This window comes from Pinus tabuliformis, chromosome 9 (genome assembly GCF_031772625.1).
Source record: "Pinus tabuliformis cultivar Carrire ecotype Pingquan chromosome 9, CPIR1, whole genome shotgun sequence".
Classification (NCBI taxonomy): Eukaryota; Viridiplantae; Streptophyta; class Pinopsida; order Pinales; family Pinaceae; genus Pinus; species Pinus tabuliformis.
In genome coordinates this window covers 721,027,833-721,055,741 of record NC_142307.1, presented here as the reverse complement: position 1 = coordinate 721,055,741, position 27,909 = coordinate 721,027,833, and positions in this window count along the sequence as shown.

The window sequence follows — 27,909 nt, the reverse complement described above, 5'->3', positions numbered from 1 at the left end:
CAACAAGACAAAGAAAACGTAGAAGTAAATGTGTAACCAAAGTGAGTAAGAAAACAAGCAGACGAACAAACAAACATGTAAAGTGGTGAGAGCCAGTATTGTAGAAAGAATGCTACAACTCCTGGGCTACAAACTTTACTTTTATCAACTCGGTAGTTCGTAACAAACTTGGAAGCAACGGTGCTATATTCACAAGTACTAGTTCTCACTGCAGATTGTCACTTGGTCAGCTGGCGCGAGATCACTAGGAGCTCAAGACAACTTCTATAGATTTTAGAAGAAGCTCTATGTGTGATGAAAGGAAAGAAATATTACTCTATAGATGCTATTCTAGCTACAGAAAGGAGAAAAACTGGAATGTAAAGCAAAACCTAGTAAACCCTAATTAACAAGCTAATTCTACTTTTGCCAAAAACACTATGAAAAGAATGAAAGAAAATCCATTACCTACTCAAGGAAGTAAACAACATCTAACCATGCTATTTCTAGAAGTAAATAAGCAAAAAAACATATTTTTGGATTTTTATGTGTTTTTATGTGAATTTAACATGCATCTAATTTATTGTGTGTGAGTGTGGCAGCGAACGGGTGGCATTAGAGGGAGGTTTTGGAGATTCAGAGGATGTAGGATGGTGTGGATGGATCCTAGGAGGTCTTAGGTGGCCTTCTGGAGGCCTTTCCCACACTTAGCCTTCAAAAGAAAGCTTACAGGAAAAACTGCAGGAGGACACAGGAAAACTACAAGAGGAAGACATGGAAACTATAGGAGGCCCAAAGAAATTTTTGTTGTTTTGAGGTGTGACAGTGGGTGGAAAAGGTTGATGAAGGTTGGAATGAGGTGTTAGGGCCTAAGGTCTACCATGAATCACCAAGAGAGAGAAATATGATTGGGTTTTCTCAAGGAGAGAGGAAGAAGTTCTACCAAAAATGACAAAAACTAGGGTAGAATTGAGGTGAGGTTTGGGAGACCTATAGGGCATGGATCAAATGGAGGGTGTGATTGCTGGTAAGCTGGCATACTACTGGAAGAGATCTGTTGCATAGAAACTAATCGTCAACCAAAAAAATCAAGAAACCAATGAAATGAGTGCATCCTAGAAAAATAGAGTTTTGCGTTAAAATTGCCTAAACTGTGATTTATAGAAGGAAATGTTGGGAAATGATGTAAGAAAGGAAAGAATGCAAAAGAAATATGGAAAATCAGGAAGTGAACATGATAAAGAAGATTTAAATCAAAGCAAAATTGGACTATCAACCTACTAGAAAGCTGCAAACACTAGAAGTCCTAGGAATGAGGAAAATCTTTGTTTTTGGTGCAGCAAGAGAGTCTTTGCCTCAAATCATGGTCCCAGAGGGAGGAAGAGAGGCCAAGGCACTGTTGCTAGCCTTTTTAATCTTCTTTGATCACTGCTTAACTTGCTATAGAAAGCACAAATTGAAGCAAGCTACTAAATCATCAAAAGAAACCTATTCTAAACCATAAGAGAAATACATTTAACAACAAACTAATCTACAAACTGAAGTAAAGCATAAAAATATAGGTAAAGAGAAGCTTGGCTGCTTGGATTGGACCCTAACCCAAGAGCTTCAGCCCTCAGAGGTAACTCAGTGCTAGCTCAAAAAGGATTCCATCTTCATTATCAAAAAATAGCAAGATTACATAAAACTGTCATAAAATAGTAAGCTTGAAATATGAGTAGAGTTTACACAAGCAAAAAAAGTCAACCCTAGTGAGGCCCTAGGCCTCTGTACTTATACATCAGAAGCTACCAACAAATTCCTTAAAATCAAAGAGTTTCGGCTCCCAAAACTCGAGACAACTATCAATCATCTTCCACTTTCTTGGCTTCCTTCTAGTGCATGATTCGGCTGCTTGTACTCTGAGCTGAATGAAGGGGAATTCAAAGTGAGGAGAAATAAATGAGGGGGATTCCCTCCTATAAGTCCTCTCCTCCATTTACTTTGAGTTATTGATGTAGTTTGACCACTAGATCCTTGACTTTGACCTCGAAATCCATCAATAATCTGAATTAAATACATGTTAGACCACATGGCATAATAACTAACTCAACTCACCCTATAAGCATACATATAATTAGAAAATCCTACAATAAGCTAATAGAATGGTTGATTTGACTAGGTTAGGAGGTAAAATGAACCCATATAATTACCCATTTATGAGGCGCATCGTCACTCCCCTACTAAAGGTGTTGCTTATCCTCTGAGCAACCTAGTCAATCTCTTGGTCTTTCATGGCCCTAGTGTCCTCCCTAGAATTCTAGGCTTCTGATGTGGTCTGCTCATGTTCTCTATAAAATCCTACCTTTGTATATATGTCCTCCCACTACTCCTTCTCTTTTTCTTCTCTTCTACCTTCTAACATGCCTAATATGAGTGGAGGACTCAGTTTGAGGCGAATCCAGTTGACCTTCAACCTTTGCATGGAGCACTTGCACATTGGCACACTTTTCAATGCCTCATTTAGCCTCATGGGGGAATGGTATTCTCTGATCTACAAGCTGTGGGGTAGGGTGTTCCATCTTCTCATGCATGTATGCACACAGTCATCCCCAAGTAGCCTAACCATATCTTCAAAGTGTGCAATGGATTGTTCCTGATTGGCTAGATATTTAGGGGCAATCTAAGGGTCATTGGCAAGCAGGTTGTGTGTGTTGATGAGTTCCATAGGATCTGATGGCTCAACTCTTATCATCAATGGTTCATTCTTCTCTTTTATTAACAATATTTTCATTTCTACTACCCTCAATTCTTCATGGTTCTTCCATGACACCATGGCCATTAATTGCAGATCCCCTAGCTTGGCATTGGGGTCCCACACATTCAGGTCTGTGAGGGCCATGTTGTGTATATAGAACTCTACCATTTTTTCTTTGTCCTCAGAGGTGCTTTGGTCATGCAAATCCATGAACTTCCTATAGTCTTGGAAAGGCATTATGCCTCTTTGTGCCAAAGTTTTTATTTGGAGTTCAAGCCATTCATCCTTCAGATAGAGGCCATAAGACTTGGTTGGTGTTATGCATTGTAATGCTTCTATGGATAAGCTGGCCATGTATGCCAAATGAGTCTCTTCCTCCTGCAAATGCCTCCTTAGTAATTCATTCTCATTCTCAAGGTGGTTTCTTGTAATGGCTTCTCTGTCTCTGAGAGTATTAAATTCCTTGCCCATTTCCCTGAGTTTGTCTTCCATGTGGCCAATACCTTCAACTCCTTTCGACTTGGCTATCTACATCCACCTATGTGTTCTCACTCTCTCTTTTTCTAATTCGAAAAATAGTGGAATTGAAAATTTCTATGGGATTATCTTGCCTCCCTCAAGTAGTCTATAATAGTAGTCAAGATTAGGCTAGGGGTCAAGTTCTTATAGCTCTTGTGCTTCCTCTTTCACCTCTGGTTGTCCTCCTATATTTTCCTCAAACTTTTTTGTCTCTTTTAGTTTGGACAGTGTCTCCTATGGGACTGTTTTAGCCTCCTCTAGGTATTGTTTCGGGTCTTGTAGAATTGTCTTTCCCTTCCATGTAGAAGATCTTGTAGTCCTCCTTTCATAGGTTATGGGTGTGTTGGAAGTAGATTCTTTCACCTTGGCAGATAGTGAATCTTCAACGTTAATGGGAACCTTTGATGAGGGATAAGGTTTGCCTGTTTTAATTCTGGTACTCTTCCTTTCCCTAATATACATGGAGGTTTTTCTTTTCCTCTTCTGCTTCTGCTTGATTGGTGTACTGAGGGTAGTGAGGGTAGCTGCTGCTTCCCTTTCCAAAGTTTTAGGGGACTCTTCTCTTTGCTATGCCCTCTCTACCTCCTTTTCTCCCTCTTCTGTTTATTTTTCCTCCTCCTTATCTGTCTCTTTTTCTACCTCCTGTTCTGTCTCTTCAACTCTCCCCTCCTCTATTTCTTTTCTTTCCTCCTTCCTCTCTTGCTCTGCAATGTCACCACTAGCTTCATCTTCTCCTCCTTGTTGTTCTCCCTCCTCACTAACAGCAAGACTGACATCGTAGGTTAATGACTTGATGTCATCCTCAGTTGTCATATTTCTGAAAACTTCCCATGCTATGGGGATTGTAAGGGTATGGAGGGCTTCTTCTACTAGAATATTTATTAGGCCATGGTGAGCTAGCTACTATGAATTTCCTTCTTATACCTTGGTGTTGGAGTCAATGAGGGACTGAAGGAGAAGGGATACTGAGCCTTTGATGTGCTGGTGTATCTATGCCATATCTCAATTCTTGGAGGATTCTAAAATAATATCCATAAACAATGTTGTGCCAATTATTTTCTTATCTTTACTCCAAGGTAGCCCAAGAGGAAGGGTAGTGACTCTATTGATGAATTTGGGGGTTATTTCAATGGAGAGGCCTCTAATGGTTACAATAACATGAGTTCTTGTGTGAGGAACTAGAGAGAGCAAATTCATGGGCAATTTCATCAACAAACCCTCTAAACTTCTCAAAGAAATTCATCTACTCTTCCCTTGTAAATATTTCCACCACTTGAGGATGTGCATGGAGTCTAGTGGAGTTAGTGGGCTCTTTTCTCATAAACCCCCCTGTCATACTGCTTGTACTTCTTTTGAAAAACCAAATATGGAGGTGGAGATAAAGAATTTTGAGTGAAATAGAAAAACAGAGGGGACTGTGTTTTTTATAAAAAGAAAAAAAAGATTTTTTTTTATGTATTTCTACCCTCTTAAAGACTCATTTTATCTTCAATTTGAGACTAACTCTTTCACATTTTGATATGCAATAGAGGGAATTCATGAACTCTACCTCTTCAGACTAAAATTCGTGCCAAAAATCATGTTTCCTCCCTTTAAAATGACTCACTGCACCTCCTGTAGAAGCTCGTTGTCCCTCCTGTAGATTTCCTATAGGTGCTCCTATAGAAAACCTATAGGGCTCCTGTACAATATAGAGAAAAAATAAGGAGGAAAATGATGGAATATGGTGGATCGAGGCTGTGGGGGAATAAGAAGATTACTGTGTGGCTGAGTTACGAGGAGAAACTAAAGAAAAGGTGGTGAGAATGCGCAGGGAGGAGTGCTCGGTTATTGGTGTTGAGCTGGCATGGTGTACATTTCTCATATTAGGACCATTGGTCCCCACTTACTTGGTCATCATGACCCCCCTCGTAATCATCCCCTCATTACTGCATCAGAGTTAACTCTTCCTCCCACAACCTGTCCTTCGTATCTTTTGCTTGAGTTGACTGTGTGCACATGCAAGTGATATCTCGGTTAAGTGAAGTCAAATAAATGAAGGTGGCCGAGTTAACTGGCCACCTTTCCCTCTTTCTATTTCAACCATCTCATTTCCTTGGTATGATTCCTAATTACACAAATGCAGATAAAGGAGTGACTTAGCTACTTACCTATAATCCAAGTGTATTTGCTCCCATCGACTGTGAGGTGTTGTGGCTTTCACTGCTGCATGCCTTCATTTTCCTTCATGCATATTGCCTCTTCCTGTTGATGTTTTGTTGCATGTTTTTGCAGGTTCTGCTTTTGCTAGAGTTGAGCTGCATATTCTTTTTAAACCTTCAATTGTGATGTCCCTTGCTTCCAGTACTAGACTTCTATGGGATCAGCTGCCACAGGAATTCCTACAGGAGCTCCTGTACCTACTTCTCCCCTTTAAATTTCAGCTATTTCCCTGTGCTTGGAGCTCGAGAATGATGCAAAAAGTGGAGATGACTGATGTAGGGATAGTAGGTAAGCTTCAAGTAAAGTTAATGGTGCCTTTTCCTCTTTGATTTTTGTTTTTTTTCAAAACTTAAAAACTGTTTTTCTGTGTTTTTTTCTTGGAAAGGAAAAAAAAATAATGATGATGCTTGGAATGTGATCCAAGCTTGGAAATGATGGCAAAGAGGTTTGAAGATGGTAAGAGGGTTTATAGGTTCCTCATGAAGGTTTTCTTGTCCCTCAAACTACCTCCTATAGACACTTTTGGCTCTCTATAATCCCTACAAGAGCCTCCTATAGAAAACACAGTTTTCGAAGAAGAGGTATAGTGGGGTGAAAGAGATGCCAAAAATGATGGAGGAAGGTGTGGAGAAGATGAAATGGATGCTGGTATGAATGTCAGGGTCCCCTTGGAACCTTCTTCTTCTCCCTATAGTCCTCCTGCAAACCTGTAATGCAATAAAAATTCATTTTCTCTCTCTCTCTCTCTTTTTTTTTTTTTTGGAAAACATCTAGGTAACCTCAGAGAGGTTTTCACCTTAATTACTTTCCCTGGGCGCCTCCAAGGAAGGTTTTCACCCAGGAATATTATTCTTTTCCCTTTTTTTTTGACATCATTGGGCCGCCTCAGAAGAGTTTTTCAACCCAATGATGGGACTCAAGTGCCTCATGGAGGTTTTCACTTGAGTCATTATCTTTTCTCTTTCTTCTTCAGTGAGTGGGTGAAGTGGAAGCTAATACATGCACCAATACCATCATTGTTTTATTCAAATATTCAATAAATTCTCGCTTGGAGAGGGGTTTCTTGTAGACTTTCAACTGATGTCCATTGACAACCATGGGGATGACTTCATCATCAATCGTTCTGATCAGAACTGAACCATTGTTATTGCATTTATCCACAATGTAGGGTCCCAGCTGTCTTGTCCTCAGCTTGCCTTTGAAATCCGTGTATCTTGAATCATAGAGTAGTGCCCAATCCCCCTCTTGGAATTGCTTCTCCCTGATATTTTTGTCATTCCATATATTTCTTTGAAGCTAAACTACCTCTGTATGGAGAAGGGCTTTCAATCTGTATTCATCCAATCCATTGACTTGAAGTAATCTCTCCTTCTGTGCATGGTTGAGGTCTAGTTCTAGCTTAGCTACCATCCTTAGGGTATTGAATTCAAACTCTATTGACAACAAAGCCTTCTTCCCATAGATCAGTTCATAGGGTGCGAACTTGGTGGTGGTCTTCCATGTTGTGTTGTAGGCCCCAGTTGTGATGATATTGCCAGGTAATCCCATGAACCAATGCAGTGTTGTGTCCTTGAGAGTAGAAGGGAACAATCTCAACTTTTGTTCATCTTCTGCATAGTCATAAGTTCGACAGATGATAGCAAACTCAAACAAGAAGGTGTCAGGATCTTCTGTTGTTAGACAATGGAAGTGAGGTAGGGCTGAAGGACTTACATTCTTCATTTTGGTGTCCCCATTGGTCTCCCGAATGGGGAAGGTACCCTCTATTCTCTCTCCATTTCCCCTAGCATTTTTGTTTTTAGCCATTGGCTCTAGAGGAATGTTTTCTTCTTCTTCTTCCCCTATAGGTTCTTCAAATATGTCTGGATGTTCACCAAAGGGTTCTTCTTGGACTGCAGCCACCAAAGAAGAGAGAAGTTTGGCTATGTGAAGAAGTGGGGGTGTTGGGCAAAAATTTTCCTAAGTTATCTCTATTCCTACGAGGCATGAAAGGAAATATTTTTGGTTAATTTTTTGTTTCTTTTTCCCCACACTGAAAGTACCTGCAAAAATTGAAATTGTGATTGAACAAAAAAAATTGCAACTAGCTGAAATGAACTTGTTAAATGGAAATTTGCAGAATTGAAAAGGAAAACAAGGAAATGCAAAACTGAAAGAAAATAAATGACTAGTCTACTTTTGCCGAAATAAACTATTAGCAAAATGTTGCAATAGGAAATAGAAGAAAGCAGTAATCACATAATACTCTGACGCTTCGCTGACAATGGCGCTAAAAAGTGGTGAGAGCCAGTATTGCAGCAAGAATGTTGCAACTCCTCAGCTACCAACTTTACTTTTATCAACCCGGTGGTTCGTAACAAACTTGGAAGCATCGGTGCTATATGCACAAGTCCTAGTTCTCACTGCATGTTTTCATTTGGTCAGCCAACGCAAGATCACTAGGAGCTCAAGCCAACTACTATAGATTTCAGAAGAATCTCTATGTGTGATGAAAGAAAAGAAAGATTACTCTACAGATGCTATTCTAATTGCAGAAAGGAGAAAGACTGGAATGTAAAGCAAAACCTAGTAAACCATAATTAACAAGCTAATTCTACTTTTTCCAAAAACACTATGAAAACCATGAAAGAAATTCCATTACCTACTCAAGGAAGTAAACACCATCTAACCATGCTATTTCTAGAAGTAAATAAGAAAAAAACATATTTTTGGATTTTTATGTGAATTTAACATGCATCTAATTTATTTTGTGTGAGTGTGGCAGCGAACAGGTGGTGTTAGATGGAGGTTTTGGAGCTTGGGAGGATGTAGGATGGTTTGGATGGGTCCTAGGAGGTCTTAGGTGGCCTTCTAGAGGATTTTCCCACACACGGACTTCAAAAGAAAGCCTACAAGAAAAACTATAGGAGGACACAGGAAAACTACAAGAGGAAAACAAGGAAACTACAAGAGGCCTACAGGAGGACGACGAGGGAAATTTTTGTTGTTTTGAGGAGTGAGAGTGGGTGGAAAAGGTGAATGAAGGTTCGAATGAGGTTTTAAGGTGCCTAAGGTCTACCATGAATCACTAGGAGAGAGAAAGATGATTGGGTTTGCTCAAGGAGAGAGGAAGAATCTCTATGGAAAATGAGGAAACTTGGGAAGAATTGAGGTGAGGTTTGGGAGACCTATAGGGCATGGATCAGATGGAGGGTGTGATTGCTGGTAAGTTGGCCTACTACTAGAAGAGATCTGCTACATAGAAACTGACATTCAACCAATAAAATCAAGCAACCAATGAAATGAGTGCATCCTAGGAAAAATAGAGTTTTGCATTAAAATGGCCTAAACTATGATGTATAGAAGGAAATCCTGGGAAATGTTATAAGAAAGGAAAGCATGAAAAATGACTATTCCAAATCAGGAAGTGAACATGATAAAGAAGATATATAGAAAAGAAAAACTGGACTATCAACCTACTAGAGAGCTCCAAGCACTAGAAGTCCTAGGAATGAGGAAAATTTGTGTTTTTGGGGCATCAAGAGAGTCTTTGCCTCAAATCATGGTCCCAAACGAAGGAAGAGAGGTCAAGGAACTATTTCTAGCCTTTTGAATCTTCTCTAATCACTTCTTAACCTGCTACAAAAATAAAAACTGGAAGCAAGCTACTAAATCATCAAAAGAAACCCATTCTTAACCATAAGAGAAATACATCTAACATCAAACTAATCTACAAACTGAAGTAAAGAATACAAATACAGGTAAAGAGAATCTTGGCTAGTTGGATTGGGCCCTAAACCAATAGCTTCAGCCCTCTGAGGTAACTCAATGCTAGCTCAAAAAAGATTCCATATTCATTATCAAAAAATAGCAAGATTACATAAAACTGTCATAAAATAGTAAGCTTGAAATTTGAGCAGAGTTTACACAACAAAAAAAATTGAACCCTAGTGAGGCTCTAGGCCTCTCTACTTATACATCTGAAGCTACCAACAGCTTCCCTAAAATTAGGGAGGCCTGGCTTCCAAAACTCAAGATAACTATCAATCATCTTCCACTTGCTCAGCTGCCTTCTAGTGCATGATTCAGCTGCTTGTACTCCGAGATGAATGAAGGGGAATTCTAAGTGAGGAGAAATAAATGAGGGGGGTTTACTCCTATAATTCCTTTCCTCTGTCTACTTTGAGTTATTGTTGCAGTTTGACTACTAGATCCTTGACTTTGACATCGAAATCCATCAATAATCTGCATTAAATACATGTTAGACCACATGGCATAATAACTAACTCAAATCACCCTATAAGTATACATATAATCAAAAAATCATATAATAAGCTAAGAGAATGGTTGATTTGACTAGGTTAGGAGGTAAAATGAGCCCATATAATTACCCATTTATGAGGCTGATCACAAAGTAAGAAGCAAGCATGCATGCAAGCAAACAAACAAAAAGAAAACAATACTCATACTCCCAAGCTAATAGTGCATGGGTTTGCTCAGACGAAGTGATACTTCCAATGAAGCCACTGACGCATTAGTAGACCCATGTTGGTAAAGGCATGGTTCGCGAATAAGACATTTGTACGAACCAGCAAATAAGGAAGATATAACAGTGAAGACAAAGACACTTTGGGTTTAAATGCGTCCACGGAACATAAGTGAGTGCAAGTGCATGACATGTGGTTTGTGGACTTACCATGGTGTTATGTGACACTACATGTAGATGTTAAGCATACGCACACTCTTGACTGTGACATGAAAGAAAATGAAAGAAACAAATAAAACTTGTGTCATGCACGCGTGCTTGTTGTGTAAGATTCCTCCAATGCATGAGTGATTGGATCATATAGTTTGAGTGGAGGAAGTATGATCTACTAGTGATATTGATATTCAATGCATACATATGAATGATGAAGAGCCTTAGGTGTTTGAACTATTTCTTGATTGGAAGTGAAACCAAGCTTAGGACAATGACGACCTGACATAACCATCAGTTTGGGCTGAAGTGCCTCGACAGTCTACGGGGTTTCAACTTTGTCGATAGCTAGACCATCGTAGACTAGTGTCTTAGATGAATTAACAACATTTAAATCAATATCATGATTGGATGAAGAAATAGAGAGATCAAGATAACCAAGATCAGAAAATTAGAGATGTTTGTTGGCATCCTCATGATTTGGTGAATCACACAGAGGGGTAGATGAGAAGCAAGGATGTTAACCCTCTACGTTTTCAGAGAAAGAAGATGAAATATCGAGTTAATTTTTAATGAATGATTGGTCCTCCCCATTATGTGATGATGGGTTAACATACGGTGTGTCCTGTAAATGATAAAAAATGGGTACATCTGTGGACAAAGATACACATGAAAAATCAGGGATAACATGATTATCAAGGAAATCAGAGAAAATCAGAGGAGATGTGGATAGACAGAGATGGTCCTCTACTGTCGATGGATGTTTAAACTCCTAGTCATACTCTTCATGAATGACAACACATTTTGGCTGTGCAACACCAACTCTGTCAATGGCTTAATCCTCTCTCGCGACAAGTGTAGAGTTCAGAATGGACGAACACGAGACCGTCTCATTCGGAGGATCATCCGAGTATGAAGACAGAGGTTGAGGTACAAAATAGAGGTGATAACCCAATGGATTCGCAACCAATCTTGCACAAAAATCAGAAGGAGAGATGTCAGGAGGATGTGACGATTGAATAGATGTGTGTGCATGCTCTACCACATCACTCTGTGATGGTGGGGCTATTTGATGAGGGGACGGCGGACAGTCACTTGTGACAACAACCGTGTCCATATGTGATTGCACAATTCCATCACCGAAGTACGCTGAGTGAGGTTTGATCCTAAACTTCTTCTTGGGATTGACGGATTTGATAAGGAAATATTCAAGTATGTCCATGAGATACTGAAATTTCATGTGACTTTTCGGGGCTTCAAACGTGAATAGACAGAAACACTCTAAAAACTCCATAGGTGTTTCATGTGGGGCCTTCTAATGTTTTAACAGTTTTTTATAAAGTACTTCAAGATCAAAATGGTGGAAAATAGATTCGATTAGATCAATGAACTGCATGAATGAGTGCATAGAGTTATGAGGTAGTGTGCCACACCATTGCAATGGGTGGTTGCGAATTGTGTGTGTGAGCAGCAAATAGACCTCTGTTTCATTAAAATCTTCGATGCCCTTCATGAGCATATGGAAGTCATCTAAGTTCTCAGGTCAGGCCACTTCGCCCTCACCATCGTACGTGATTTGTGACAAGTGATCCCAGAACTCCCTCTTGATGTGAAAGATATGTCCATTAGATTGACATTTCGGAGGGCGAACTATAACAAACTCCATGATAGATGTGTGAAGACTCAAAAGAGATGACTAGGACTCATCTTGTCATCTGGACCTCCTTCTAGCGGTAGAAATGTTGAAGGTGCTGGACCCACCAACATGTCAAGGGATATTCGCAGCAAGAAGTCCCAACTAGACCTCAGACTGTTTAGTGTAAGAGTCCCAACAGTGGGTCATATGGTGTCGCCTTGACCGTAATTGTGTGCAAAGGCAAGTAAAATGTCCTTGTTGGTAGCAAGGGTGTGACATATGCAGCAAGTCAAGGAAGGTGCATGAACGATTCTAACACACAGAGGGTGAGGTGAGTGCGCCCCTTGGAAACCTATGAAAGCACATAGTTAAGAAAGGAACACACAAGCAAATATGCATCACAAACTGGAGGGCAAGTAAGATAGCAATCCAAATTGATGGTTAAACCAACAACACATTTCAGTAACATTCGTACATACTTATATAGGAAATCCATGCATGCATGCGTAAGCAAATAGATACATATATCATTTAGAGTAAATAAGATAGCTGAAATACAATATGACATATGCATGAAACATGTTGGCTCTGTTATATTAAGAAGTGAAAGTTTTAGTCATACAATACAACCATGACCAACCACTAGTTCCAACAAGGGAATGTTACAGGCATTGCCACCTACTCCTCCAAAGAGATATATTAGCTCTGCACAGTGGAGAAGCCAAGGCTCATTACAATACTCTCGAGGCCTTTTCTAAGATAATCCTATCAGAAATTTGACTAACAAAAATCCTCTATAATGAGTTACGAGGGACAATTTATAGAAAAGGGTGGGGGGACCCTTGACATTCCCCTTTGTGACCGTTCATCTACCCTCATGACTCTTCAACTACACTGTGATTGTTACATTCAACTATCGACACTTGCACTTCCACTCGACTAGAGATTACATACAATCTGCACATGTACCCATGTGAGACAAAACGGCTTGAGCAAGGCATGCAAGACAACTCTAACACTCAGACCATTGTGGTAAGATCAACTCTTCGACGTCCTCGTGATGGTCAATAGTGGCGAATTGATTCCAAGCTTGGTGGTCTGTTATGGTGTCTGTGTGCTTAATGGTGACATCTTGCTAAAGAGAACTCTTACGTCCATTACATCCGGGTAAACTGATATGGCTCCTTTGTACAACTCGTCTAACAACAAGTGCATCATCATCTTGAGTGTAGCTGGACTAGCAACATACTGATGCATAGTGTCTATGTTGATCTCCAAGAGTGTGCTGGTGACTATGCGCATCAACTTGTCAAAATACATGTTCAACTGTAGGCAGAATTGCTTCTTGTCCTTGCCTTGGTGAGTGTGCCTGTTATAGATCTGATCCAAAAATATAAGATAATGCAAATATACCCAGAAACAATAAGAGAGAAATAGATAGAAATGCTTCTTTATTGATATCAAAACCCTTATGGTAGGGCAACTCCATACATTCACTCCTTAAGGAAGGAGAACACTCCACAAGCCATATGCCTGTTCATACAATAATCCTTCACTATCTCCATGTGGAGTCTCTAGTCTCTATATAGGCCTCATACATACAATACCATGGGTCATTACCATGGTTCCCTCATACCATCAACTAATACCATGGGCCCATTACATTATTATTAACTACTTGTGGTCCCTTACATGATATGGGTTAACCACCTTATTTATTACTATGGCCCATCCCATTATTACATTATTACCTTGGGTACCTCCCTGGGTACCCCATATTATCCCCCCCTAGGTATATAACACTCCACCCCCCTTAGCATGTTTCATCCCCGAAACATGGGAAGAACACAAATAATAAGATCTACTCAAAAGAGTAGTCCACTGGTACCATGCACGTGCATCTAGCCATCCAAGAGAAAGGTGAACCCTCGATCTCAATGGTGCCTCGCTCGCTTGAGATGGAAGTTGACCATGGCAGCTCTTCTTTGTTGATGTGTAGTAGGTGGATCTTCGCTCCTCGCTATCCATCATACGGGGGTTGCTGTCCTTGTGGCTAATTGGTTGCCATCTTATTGGTTGTTTTCTTGCGGGATGATGTGGGTGATGATATGTTGAAGTTTTAACCCACGGTGTCTTTTTCTTTAATTCACCTTGCTATGGTGCCTGTTGTGGTGTCTTCTTTTCCAATATGACTTCAACCCCTGAGCCCTCCTCTGATGTATCAACACCTGTAACCTTTTCTGCTTCCGCCTCTGTTTGTGTTTGATTGTCTATCATCACTGGCTCATCATCTAATATGTCAGACCCTGGAACATCTTTCGCTTCAGCCTCCTTGCACTCTACCTGTTTATTAATGGAAATATCTTGTAATGTAATTTTCTTCTTTTTATACCAGAGCTTCAAGAATTTCTTCTTTACATTAATATTGATAGTACCCACTAATTCCATCCAAGGCTATCCCAAAACAACATCCCTATCATCCATCTCTGAAGTATAAAAATCACCATGCAACACATACTTATCCATAGAAAGCTTCAATTCCTTATAAATTTGAACAGCCTCATCATCAACCTGTGTATTTTCAATTTGTTTTGTTGGAACTTGCAAATTTTTTGCCAAATTAAGATTGATGAAATTATGCTTGCAACTAGGATTTATAGAAACAATGATCTTCTTTTTCTGAATCAATCCATGAACTTGCAATAAGGAGACACCTGTAGCAAATAACCCCTTATGTGTCTCATTCTCCTTTTTTCTAGACCGAGACCATTTGTCCAAAAAGAGTTTTTCAAATTCTGCATCTGAAAGTTTGGTCAACTGCTTGTGGTCAAGTGATAACCACCATTTTTCAGCCTCATCTCTCATATTAAGCTTCATTAGAATCTTCCAATGTGTCCCATGTATGTACTTGTATCTCTGTATGAATTCTTCAATAAACCATCATCTTTCCCTGTAAAATATATCATCTCTATGAAGAGGGTTTGAGAAAAATTCACTTACTTGGCGAAAATTTGAAATGGTCACAGTTTCGTCAATATTGCTCAGAATCCCTATTATGACCTATTTTCAGAAATGGAACAATCATTCTGCATCCACCCATGTGATAGAAATCTTGATCCCGACACTAAAATTTCAGATCTGCGCTGCAACTCTTCCGCCGTCACCAAAATTTCTGCAAAAATAGCTGATTTTAAATCAGCGATATCTCCCTCATCCGGACTCCGATTCGACCGATTTTTTTTTTTTGAAATCGGGTATTTTTTCACATAGAATCCAGATATGGAATTATATTTTCAGATCTTGTGCCAGGACATCTAGATCTGCGCCGCAAAATTGCTACCCTGAAAATTGTTTGCAACCCCACTGATTTTTAGATCAGCGATATCTCCTTCATCTGGACTCCGATTCAACCAATTTTTTTTTTGAAATCGGCTATTTTTTCACAAGTAATCCAGATCTGCAATTAGATTTAGCAGATATTGCACTAAAACGTACAGATCTGATCTGCAAACTCGCCGCCCCCGAAACCTTGCAAAAAAAAAAAAAAAAATTCTCCACGGTTTGCCCAAGAAAGTGCTCTGATACCACTTGTTATAGATCTGATCCAAAAATATAAGATAATGCAAATATACCCAGAAACAATAAGAGAGAAACAGATAGAAATGCTTCTTTATTGATATCAAGACCCTTATGGTAGGGCAACACCATACATTCACTCCTTTAGGAAGGAGAACACTCCACAAGCCATATGCCTGTTCATACAATAATCCGTCACTATCTCCATGTGGAGTCTCTAGCCTCTATATAGGCCTCATACATACAATACCATGGGTCATTACCATGGTTCCGTCATACGATCAACTAATACCATGGGCCCATTACATTATTATTAACTACTTGTGGTCCCTTACATGATATGGGTTAACCACCTTATTTATTACTATGGCCCATCCCATTATTACATTATTACCTTGGGTACCTCCCTTGGTACCCCATATTATCCCCCCTAGGTATATAACAGTGCCAAATAGGTGGGGTTGTATGCATGCCCACAATGACATCCATGCTCCTAAATACCCTTGCATGCGATCAGAAACACTGCTCACCTTGTCTGCTCCATGCTAGCTACTGGATGGGCCCATAACCTGTATGGGCATAGTTTCATTGGTTTGTGTATGTTGTGCCTCTTGCTATGCCTGTTCCTGCTACAACTCCATATCTCATCTATGTAGCTATTGATCTTCCTTGAGTTGTTGCTTCATCACCTACAACTCCTTCTATGTTTATCTCTCTTCCTTCATGTGATCCTCTTGTCATATTGTCACCTCAGCCTCAAGCTACTTTTATCACAGGTGGATTTGCTTGAGCTTGCAACTTTGTTCTGCCTCTGCACTATCAACAACCCTCCTCTTGCATTTGTCGCATGTAGGTGCGTTACCTTCTGCTGATGTTGATGGTGTTGCTCACTTTGACACTGCTACCATTTCATCTTGATATCCTTGTCCATGAGCAACTTGATGTCTTCATAGATAGGAAATTTCATAGGCACTTGATGGACTACATCCCTAGTTGTGCTCTGAACGGTGTATTCGACTTTTCTCTCCTGGAAACTATTGTACCTGTGCTGGTGAGAAGTAGATGATCACCTATGATACTTGGAGACATAGCAACACTCATGACAAGAAATATGTTAGTTGAAAACCAAAACGAATTGGAGGACTGACATGCAACATACCTGTGTGACTATCTATGAATATTGCTTAATTTTCATCAGGAGGTTGGGAGATTAACTGCTAAAACTACACAAGGCACAGTCTGCAATGTCAGGAGGCTGACTGAATTTTAGAACTATGCAATGCACATTCCAGTCTAGCCTACTGAGGACTAAAATTGTGCAATGCGCAATTTTAGTGAGCAGTGACATGCAAAAAAACAAATTGCATTGCATAGTTTTTACGGCCAGCAAGGTACTCCCTCTAAGAATTTCTCAATGGAAGCCTAGATGTCAGTTCTACACTATACTTGCACAATTTTTGGAGGGAAGGTAGAGCCTTCACTTCCAACAATGCGCAATGCTATAAGAACAAGGCAAGGTCCACGCTAAGGCAGCCCAAACCCACACATGGGAAACTAAAAACACGAGAAGTCTGAATGCACGGTGATACTGAGTGTAAACAAGAGTGAATGATCATGCATGCAAATAGTAAGTGCAAGATTCAGAAAACGAGAAAGAATGCATGTGTGTGAAGCAAGTTGTCGCGACGATGACAGTTGGTGCAAAAACAATGTCATGCATGCCACAGTAGTGAGATCAAAAACAAAAAATGAAATGTTGCTTATATAAACTAACACACATGCAAACAACAACAAGTCCTCATTGAAATAAAAAAGGTAGCACTTACACAAGCCAAAGCACAAAAAGAGAGAGAAATGCACCGAAAGACATGCAAAGCGGGCTTACCCCGAAATAGTTGAGATGAATGTGCTAATGACTCCTAGATGCGATGTAGGATGTCAGAGATGCAAGATCGATGTGGGGAATGATATTTTCAGCACTCGGTTCACAAGTTTTGATAAGATTGAGGTTATGACGTGCATGCCACAAATTTAGGAAAAAGTGACACTTCGTAAGAGGTTTCTAAAATGAGCTTTGCATGTAACCTCTAGTTGCTAAGAATAGATCCCTAGATGTAGGGATGGGTTTTGCATGCTGCCTTGGCAAAAGCAGTCCATGCATGCACATTAGTTTTTCTCAGTCCCAGAGGGAATTGGTTAACCTGAAGGCACATGCGTCAGTCTGCGAGCCTCGGTTGAAAATTTGCACAGTTCTTGGGCTGAGTTAGGCTAGCTGTCCCGTAGGGATTCCATAATTTCTAGGGTCAGTAGGTTACTGCCTCCCATAATTGCACAATTTCTGAGCTAAGTAGCAGCGCTAGGTCAGATTGCGTAGTTGTCTGGAGGAAGACTATCTGACTGCTCTATGCAATTCTAAAGCCTAGCAGGTTTCCAAGCTAATTTGCACAATTTCTAGAGAGAAGATTGGCTCTCTTCCAAAATTGCATAATTTTTTTAAGGAATCCTGACACACTGATTTGTGCAATTCTTGAGCTCAGCAGGTTGACTAGCCAATTTGTGCAATTTTTAGAGGGAATGTTGGTTCCCCTACATAATTGCACAATTTTCTAGGGGAGCTGCTTGGCCAGCACATGGTGTAAGTCTGGAAAGATAGATTGTGAGGGGAGTGAAGCAAACTGGCATGTAAAGGCTGACAAGACGCTGAGAAACAACTAAAGCCTATATGCTTAATGATGCAAGACATGCTGCTGAGGACGGTTGGTAGGGAGGCTCCAAAACATAGCCAAGGCAAAATTTTGGAGGGTGGTTGTAGCCACTACAATAGGATTTTTCCAACATCTTTCAACCAAAATTTTGAAAAAACCACCTCGAGTTCAATATGTAGCCTAAAATCTTGTAAACAAAAATTAAATCACATAGAGAGAGCCCTCTCTGAAGTTAGAAGGGCTAGATCCCACCTTTAAAAGTGGTTTGTCACTACTTTTGTAGTTTTCAAACCATTTTTCCTTTCTCACAACTATTGAGACCCTACAAAACTTCACTCGCATACACCTTTTACAAGGGCTAGGGCTCAACGAGAGACTAGAATCCACAGACTACATATTTACAATATGCCTCACCATGTGCTTGTATTTTCGAATGGGATTGAACCACAATAATGGGACGAATATTTCAAGGTAGAACATCAATATAATTGGGTGAGAGGAATAGCTTCAACATAGTTCCACATCTTCTTTGATTGAATAATTTTTTCATTTATGTTAAACCTAGGGGAGACCAAAAGTTTTAATGCAAGGAAGATCCATAATATAATGAAAACAATTGGAAGCATGATAAATTTATAGGGAACCTAAAGACTTTGGTGAAACATCAATATTGAAGAGGCATCAAAATTTTGTTACAAGACAATTAGGGAAAATTTTGATGTTGGAAATTTATCTTAAACATTAGAAGCCTTGGTCTATAGTAGTAGTCATGAATATGCAAACTGTAAAATGTTTACTTATATTTTTGTAAAAAAAAAAATTTTCTAATTATTTTATAAAGTGTCTATAAAATTTTAGCAATTTTGAAGGTAAAATAAGTTTATATTATAAAATTTGGGTGACTCATTTTTAGAAAAAATGGAAATTGGAAAATATCTTTTAGAAAAGCATAGAAAATTAGCCCATTTAGCATTATTAAATCCTATGGCTTTTCATACACCTGATAGCGAAACAAAACTGAATTCTTTGAGCCTATTCTATCCATTGGGGAAATCTGAGAATCATAGGTAGTAAGCAACATGTCTATCAAGCCCTCAACGTATCGACAATTCTAGAAAACAAAGCTTTTATAAATTTACCAATATAATAGTGTACATAACTCCTAATCCCATCCCTCAACCACAACGTACTTAAGGTTTTTCTCCTGAAGGTTAAACATCAACGTACTAAAAGTTTTTCTCTGGTCAATTACCATATAATCATTTTAAACAAAAGGTGCAGCTAATGAAAAATCATTCATATATTAATATATTGGCTCCTATTGACAAGGTGGATAGGTATATCACATTAAGCCCTTTCCCCTCACCATATTGGAAAATTGAAAATGCACAAGATCAAGAGATTCTTTGATATCATGAAACCGTAATATTAATAGTTAAATTCATTGAATACCAAACTCTTAACATCAAAATGTCAACTATGAAAATCTTCATGCGAAAGAACAAAAAAATACACCTTGTTCTTTCATTTATACACAAGCACTAAAATGCCATATTTTCATAATGTAATGCATTTCTAGTGCTACTATTTTTCTAATATCTTGATATTTTCCCAATGGCATGGCCGATTGAAAAAAAAAATAATGTTTACTCATAAAGTTCTTTTTACGTTCCATACATAAAAGTCCATGTTTTGCAAGCTTTTTTGGTGTAATTGTTTTTCAATTCTTTCCCAATATTTGTACATAAGAACCCAAAATTTGACGTTCAACCACTCATGGTAATGTTTTTTTTACATGAAAATCGACATTAAATAAAGTACTCCCATTGAGATGCTTCTATATCGACTCTTTTGGTTATATCAACATTTCCAAATCCTTTGACATATCAATATATATCAGCTACATAGAAAATTTGCTGAGATCCTAAAAAAATGGTTGTCATCCAAACATCGATGAAAACTCAAGTTTTCTATATAGTTTTAGTCTCAAAGAATTTTTGTAATTCCACTAGATTACTGATAAAATAACACCTACATGTGTTAGGTATGAATCATATGAATCATAAGTGGTGCTAAGTCGCATATTTGTTAAACATTTAAACATTTATTTTAAAGTAAATGTTGAGAGATGAAAGAATGGTACGCTCTTGCATAGTGCTTGGTGGTACATAAAAGAACTATGTTTAAAATTTTCCACTAAAGGGAACACCTTCATATTAAAGAATTATAAAGGTGATTTGTTGGTAATACAAGTACATGTTCACAAATAAGAGGCATCGTTGGAAGCATTCGGAGTATATTACTTTTACAAGTGGCATAACCACTTGGCATAAAAAAATCAAGTCTTTAAATGTGGGTTGAAGGAAGTGTTATATTAGATATGTGTGGGTTGCGGGAAGAACCAAATTATAATTTATTGCTTTGGTAAAGCACAATTTTAAAAGGTAATGTAACTAAACAGATTGAATTTAAAAAGTATTTAATTATGTAAGGACAAATAACAAAAGTGCATTGTTTTATAATTTTAAAATTGAACTAATCACCTATTTAAAACCAAATTGATTAATAAGAAGTTACAAAACTTTAGAAGGGAAGACTGGGCCAAAATAAAATATTACATTGAATTGTTCAAAAGGAATTGGTGTCTCTTATAGGTTTGTTTTTACTAAGACCATTATAGTTAGTTGGTACCTATGAAGAAATATATATATATATCTATATATATATATATATATATATATATATTGTTTTAAGCCAAAAATACTTTCACGTATATCTTGTGTTTGATGTGCTACTTATGGGAGTGATGTTTTATGGTTATTAAGTGTTTTAAATAGTTTGAATATTATAATATATTCATTTAGCCTCTCATCTCAATATAGTTGTGAAACCAACACCTTTTCCCTACTTTACAATGGATGAGATACTTGTGGAAAGACCTATCACATTAATCCAATATCCATTCAAATCATTGTTGGAATATCTCTTTCCACCCTTTGAATTTACCTCTGTTCCATGTGGTTAATCATATCTCAATCTAAAGAATATTTGGGAATATGTGAATTCATTGAAATCCTCCTTGTCCATTTCCATGCTAAAAAAGGTCAGAGTCAAACATAGACAAAGGGAGAAAGCCAGATATAAAATAAAACCAAATTACTTCACCTCCGCATATGGATCCCTATGAAATAATTCATTGGACATAAGACCACAATTTGAAACCAAATATAATTACCACATAAATACTCTAACAATTATCTAAATATATGTGATCGCAGTGCTATAATTTGATATATTCCATGTATGTTAAGATTGGGATAGATATTTATACTATGTTAAGTTTACTTCTAGTGTCTTGATATTATGTGCTATGAAAGAAGTTGAAATAATTTCTTGTTTGGAACTTTTGGTTTGTTGAATGTTTTGAAAAAATTCCTTCTTATCTCCATTCCATGATGATAGAGTCATGTTTATTTTGTTAGACTATGAGTCCTTAGACAATCACAAAGTCTAATAATTGTAAACCTTATATTTGATGACATGTTCTCATGATCCATTGATAAGTTGTTAGTAAGATCTAGATTTACAATGGTCCAATTTTTGTATTATAAATTCAAACCTTATGATCGATACAATGGGTATGAGAAGGATTAATCCATTTTACACCACTTTTATTGTCTTATGTTACTCATATTATTCTTATAATTTTATCATAGTGATGGTAAAAATAGTGAAAATATAAAATCCATGATGAGATTTATCATATTCTCATTAGTTGTAGGGGGTATGATTCATTCTATATAGTACTTGTCTATTGAGACCAGTACATACCTGATAGGTTGTCAACATGAATATCAAAGGAGCACTACAACCATGCATTTTCCCACAATGCAGTCTCAAATTATGTGTAAGCATCTAAGAATAACTTTCTACATGATTTCTAATGTGTTGTGTTAGCATTCATGCAATGAATGAACAATGGTGTACAAAGGCTCAAGACTTTCATTTCCAACTCTATATGCAACATTGGATCCCATGAAGTAAATTTTAAGGCATTATAATCACTCTCATCAAAGGTTAGCCACTTATAAATCTTTTTTGTAATAGTTCAATATTATACATATAATAATGGTCATTCCCTAATCCAAAACTCTAATGGCTAAACAATCAAAAGATGTAGACTTCAACTTCGTATAATCTGATTACTGGTCTTGTCATCCCTTAGTGAGCCACATCCTAATATATGTAGATTAATGAAGGGTACTTCCCATTTTTAAAGCTTGGATAACAAATGCATGGTCATGTCATTTTATCATGGACATTAGAATATTAAAAAGTGGCATGGTCACCTTTCCTTTTCGAAAAGAAAAGAATGTTATTTTTATTAAAATTCAAATGTTAGAAGGGAGGAAATACATTTTCTAAAAAGGGATTGTCGGATAGATAAGTGGTATCACTTTACCAAAAGGTGATTGCAAACCGATGTGATTTAGAAGAAGTGACTTTTACTTTAGGTCACCAAGGGTTATAATTAGTTTCCAAATATGTGCTTGAGTAAAAGGTGGTTAAAAAGCTAGTTGAAGTCTTGTCAAAGCACTATAAAAGAGAGTATGTTGATAATCTCTATTTGAGTATCGTTGTGATCACAAGAGAGAAATACAAATAAAAATTCATTCTCTCTTCTTCTTCTATACCCCTTATAATTAAATAAGGGGCTATAACTACATGTGTTTCTGTGTATGGTCTTTAGATGGGTGATTCTCTATTTCTTGATTAGTTTTGCACTTGGGTGAAATTTGTCACATTTCTCAAATCGTAACAAAGAATTCAAATCAAATTCATCATTGCATTTCCAAAATTTAAGGATAAATAATTGAATTTTAGTATTAAAAATGGTAAAACCTTAAACCATTGGTATCAGAGCTCGGTCGGAGCTGGTGAGCAAAGGTTGCTCGTGATGAAGTATAGGTTTGAAGCTGATGAGCTGGGTTGCTCATGACAGTGGACAACAAGGCATGGCAAGTTTGGGTGAAGGTGGGAAGAAGCTCTTGCTTACCCTAGACAGGTTGAAGAGGTTGAAGGAAGAGAGACCCCGAATCCGTGAAGAACTTGAAGTCTTGGAAAAGGATGTTGAAGACAAGCTTCTTCAACTCGGTTGGACAAAGGAGCAAGATGAAGTTGCAGATTGTGCCAACAAGGAAGAGGAAGCTGTGATAGTTGAAGATGTTGCAAACATGAACATGATGGAGGATGAACTTGAGGATGATCAAGTTGGACCAGGATCGTGCAGTTTGTGGACATGGATGAATGAGGAAGAGCCTCATGATGATGATGATGTAAGTACCGTTGATACTTGTGTTTCATTTGGGCATTTGGTAGATGGACCGTATGCAGGGAGAGGCAAAGCCAATTTGCCTATGCTAGGGAGGATCTCGCCATGGATGACTATGATGGAACCTTGTATGGAGAAGCAAGGATTGTTGATTGTTGCAGGGCTTGTTGGGGTTACTTTTGACCTTATGATGAAATGTGCAAGGACCCGTGACAAGGGTGGAACATGATGATCGTTGTGGAGGATTGGGTCATGCTTTAGCCACATGGAGAATTGGCTAAGTGCCCGGCATGACTCATGGACAGATTGAGGAGGGCACACATTTGATGATGTTTTGGGTGGACTTCTCATGGCCGAGACCAAGAGGTAGTCTTGGTGGACACTTTGGTGGAGGAGCTATGATGGAAGGGACTCGTGATGATGATGATATGGTTGGGTGACCGAGTTCACTAAACCGAAGATTGTAGCAGCTTGGATGAGGATGGCTGATGGTTGTGATGAGTCTACTTGGTTGGACTACATGGACAACATAGTCATGGACATCAGGTTGGAGGCATGGAGCATGGCAGTCTTATGCAGGGACATTATGTGGGAGCACTTGTAGAGGTGTCATGGACATCCAATGAGGAGTGCCAAGACAAGGATGTTGTGCAGATGGATTTGCTAGTGTGACATGGAGACTTGTTACTTATGAGTTGATGGAGAGGTTGTACACTCTTGTGCAACAAGACCATGGACTTGGATGGATTTGTGAGCTGATTATGGAGCATTCCTACTACATGGAGATGTTGGTTGGAGATGGCTCATGAAGCTCATGATGACATGAGATTGTTGTGACTTTTAGGGACTTCATACATGGTGGACTTAGAGGATTTGATGCATTGAGGAACTGAGGTCAGGTGACTTTGATGCAGTATGGGATGCATACTTCCAAAGTACATGTATGGGCATGGCTTGGAAGAGTGACTTGATGTAGAGGATCGTTATGAGACACTTTGAGGTGATGAAGTTACAATGATGATGATGATGCTTTGGTGATACACTTGAGCATGGGTTGAGCCGAGACTCAACTACTTTCTACACATGGGAGCTGATTTGATCGAGGATCATGGACAGCACATGGATAGGTGAGACAAGTGCATACTTGTTTGTATGGAGACTTGAGGGTGGCACATTGCAGATGATGAAGAGGCTTCATGGACTTGAATGGGGCACATCGAGAGTTCGTTTGAGGAGATAGTCTCTTCACATGGAGGAGAGACACATATAGACAACATGTTGCAGATGAGATGGATGGAGTTTCCATGGACCTGAGCATGGATTATGGAGATACATACTTTGGTATGGTGAGCTTGGTGGTAGTTGGTCACTAGGCCGAGACATGGTGGAGACAGTGGTTCTACATATGTTGCAGTGATGTTTGCCTTATGTGGAGGAGTCAACATCATGGATGATGGTATGTTGTCGAGGACGACAACGATTTCAAGTGGAGGAGAATGTAAGGCCTTCGGGTGATTGTGCGATGGACACCAGGCACGGGCGCACGACGGGCGCACGATGGGCGCGCGACAACCAGGTTTGCGACGAGCTGCGATAGGAGTGCGACACAATTGCGACAAAACTTGCGACATTATGGAGCACACGAAAATTGGCTAAGTATCGTCACGCCTTGAACGCATATGTTATGAGGGCATGCAAAGAGTTTATATGCGTGGAACGATGGGCAACAACGCATACCCAAGCCGACATGTTAAAGTAAACTTGGGGGCGTTCATAATAGAAATTAGAAGGTCGGCCAAGGAACTACGCATAAGGAGATATGCGTATAAATAAAAGGTGGTTGCACCTCATTTACACCAAGCATCTTCGCACAAGGATTGTACACTCATACGCACAAGAGGTAAACTGCGCAGGGGTAAAGGAAGACTACGCACATCTCATGCGTAGTACTTCTAAGGTGCAGTTTTGGACTGTTAAGTGCCGGTTTGGGTGAGGCAAGCGTGCTAAGGTGGAAACTATATGCAGACATTGTGTGCAGGACTTGATAAAGAGAGATAGGTGGCTCGGGTGAGCACTCCTCTTTGTGCAAGGGTGCACATGATTGTAAAAGGTTTTTCTATGCCTTGATTGTAAAAATATTCTAAGTGTAGACTTGGTTTGGCAAGGAACACTTGTACATTGTAAAACTGATATTCTTGATGTAATACATTGTTGGGCAGACTGTTCGGGAGTTGCCCCTCCCTTTATACTTGTTTGCAATTGTTGATGTTCTCGGTTAATTGCATATGGATAATGAATGAGTATGGGCTTCATTAAAGTATAAAGGATAATGCTTTTACTTGGTTGCGAAACATAAACTAAGTATGTTAATGCTGGAGTAGGCATAGTCCACGAATGTTAGTATTGTTAAAAAGAAAGCGTTCGGTGGTGCCGCACCTCGCTACAAGCGGTTGGAAGACTACCGCAGGTGTAGGGGCGTGACAGTTCCAATGCCGGTGGATCGAGATTTGAAGTATTGGGTTATATGCCAAAACATAAAATAAGTGATACACGTCTTCATAATCATAATGGTGATAGTGGTTAGATAAAATTTTATGATGTATAAATAATATTCATGTAAAGTTTACAATAGTTGTTGGCTCTCTTTTTCATTTGGTTGTATTTATGTCTTTATTTTTTTCTTTTAGTTATATATATTCAACTCCTCTATGTTTATTAGTCCCTGTCATCTTGCAATGGCCAGGGACTATAGTAATCCAAATGCGATGCTATAGCATTAATTTGAAGTGCTATGTTATTAATTTACGCGGATTATTGGAGGGTGACCAAAGTTTTCAAATGCGACAGTGTTTGCCATTGCCGGGATAACCAAAGTCTTGAAAAGTAACCGTGTTTGCCATCTTATTTGGCCTCTTCCCGAGGCGGAAGAGGCTGGACCATAGGTTTATTTTGCTTTACCCTGTTTATTATCTGTGGTGGTCAAAGAGTTCATATTAATGTTAACATTAGTTTGAATTATTTGCGCGTTTGTTTTCAAGTTTGTTTGCAGGTTGGCTAGTATATTAGCAGGTTTGAGCATATTGGCAGGTGTTGTGCATGCAGGTGGTGTAGGTGTCCATGCATGGTGGTGCAGGTGTTCTGCTGGCCTCCCTTCCTTGTTTCCTCTTTCTGTTTCCGTCCCTTACTTGTTTCCTCTTTCTGCTGCCGTCCCTTAATTCGGCTCAGTTCCGATTCAGGTCAGGTCCAAGCTATTAACAAGCAAGAAGGTCCAGCATCTAAGGCGTATAAAGTAGGCCTCATAAGTGGTCAGGGTCTGGCAGATAGACTCTCGGCTACTGAGCTCATCAACGTCAACCTAGGCTGGGATACCGGGCGGGGCACATAAATGGATTTCTTTACTTTTACAACACAAAAAGAGGCCATTTCATGAAGTTTCTTCCCTGGGGCAGGGTAATGTCGCGTCCAAGTCAGGTAGTGTCACGCAAGCTTTTCTTTTCAGAGTGTTTCTACTTGTTTGTGGGAAGAAAACCTTTTGAAGATAGGTCAATAGAGGTGTAGGAGGTGGTAGATAGCTGCTTCTAACTGCGTCTTCTTCCTTGATCTCGATAAAGTAATTGAATTGAAAATCCCTCCTCTGAAGCTCTTCTTGTAGCAGGGTCAAAGTTCAGTCAAGACTAAGTCGACTATACTATCTCTTCTGCCTTTCTTGGCTGGAGAAGTTCACAATACCTCCAAATGTCATGGAGGAACGCAATCAGGAACTTCCAAATCGAACTCTTGGAATGTTATCTCCTCTTGGAATGCTAACTCCTCCGCTTGATGGATCCATCATGAAAAGGCAGAGATGGGCGATTGGTTCGACTCTAAGACAAGCCCTCAACGAGACCTGTGAATTCTGGGTTTGGTACCGGGCCTATTTATCTGAAGGAGTATCCCCAATGGCGAATATCGATAGGGAACTCCAGTTCCTGCTTCGAGCCAAAATACGGACCTAGAACTAGAGACTCTGAAACTAGTTCCGCAACAGGATAAGGGGTTAGGACTAGAACAACTAGAAGGTATGCTGCTGGGTAGGTCATCAACCTTGCTACCCTTGCTTCTCTCACCCGTGCCTATGCCTAGGTGCCTCTGCTACTTGTTCTGTCGCAAATGGATAGGGGAGGGGCAGAACAGGGAGGGTAGGTGTCACACGGAATTGGTCAACGGTGCGGACACGGCTGACCTTCCTAGAAGTCTAAGACATTCTAATGACAAACAAGACAAAATGGAGTGATCTTTCTCTAAATACACCTTTTATAACATGAAAACTACAAGTGTTTAGGCTTACCTTATTCCAAAATGCTGTTGTTGAGGTCCGTTCTTGACGATCCGGATGAGCTCCTCCTTCAAGTCAATTCCTGCAACCACAAACAATCAAACAATTACCAAGCACTTGCATTTCATATAATAAAACATATATTCAACATGAAGACCAAGGAACACATGAAATAACTCATTAACACAAGCTATTGAGAAAAATAAACCAGTTTGTATTAATAACGAAACAAA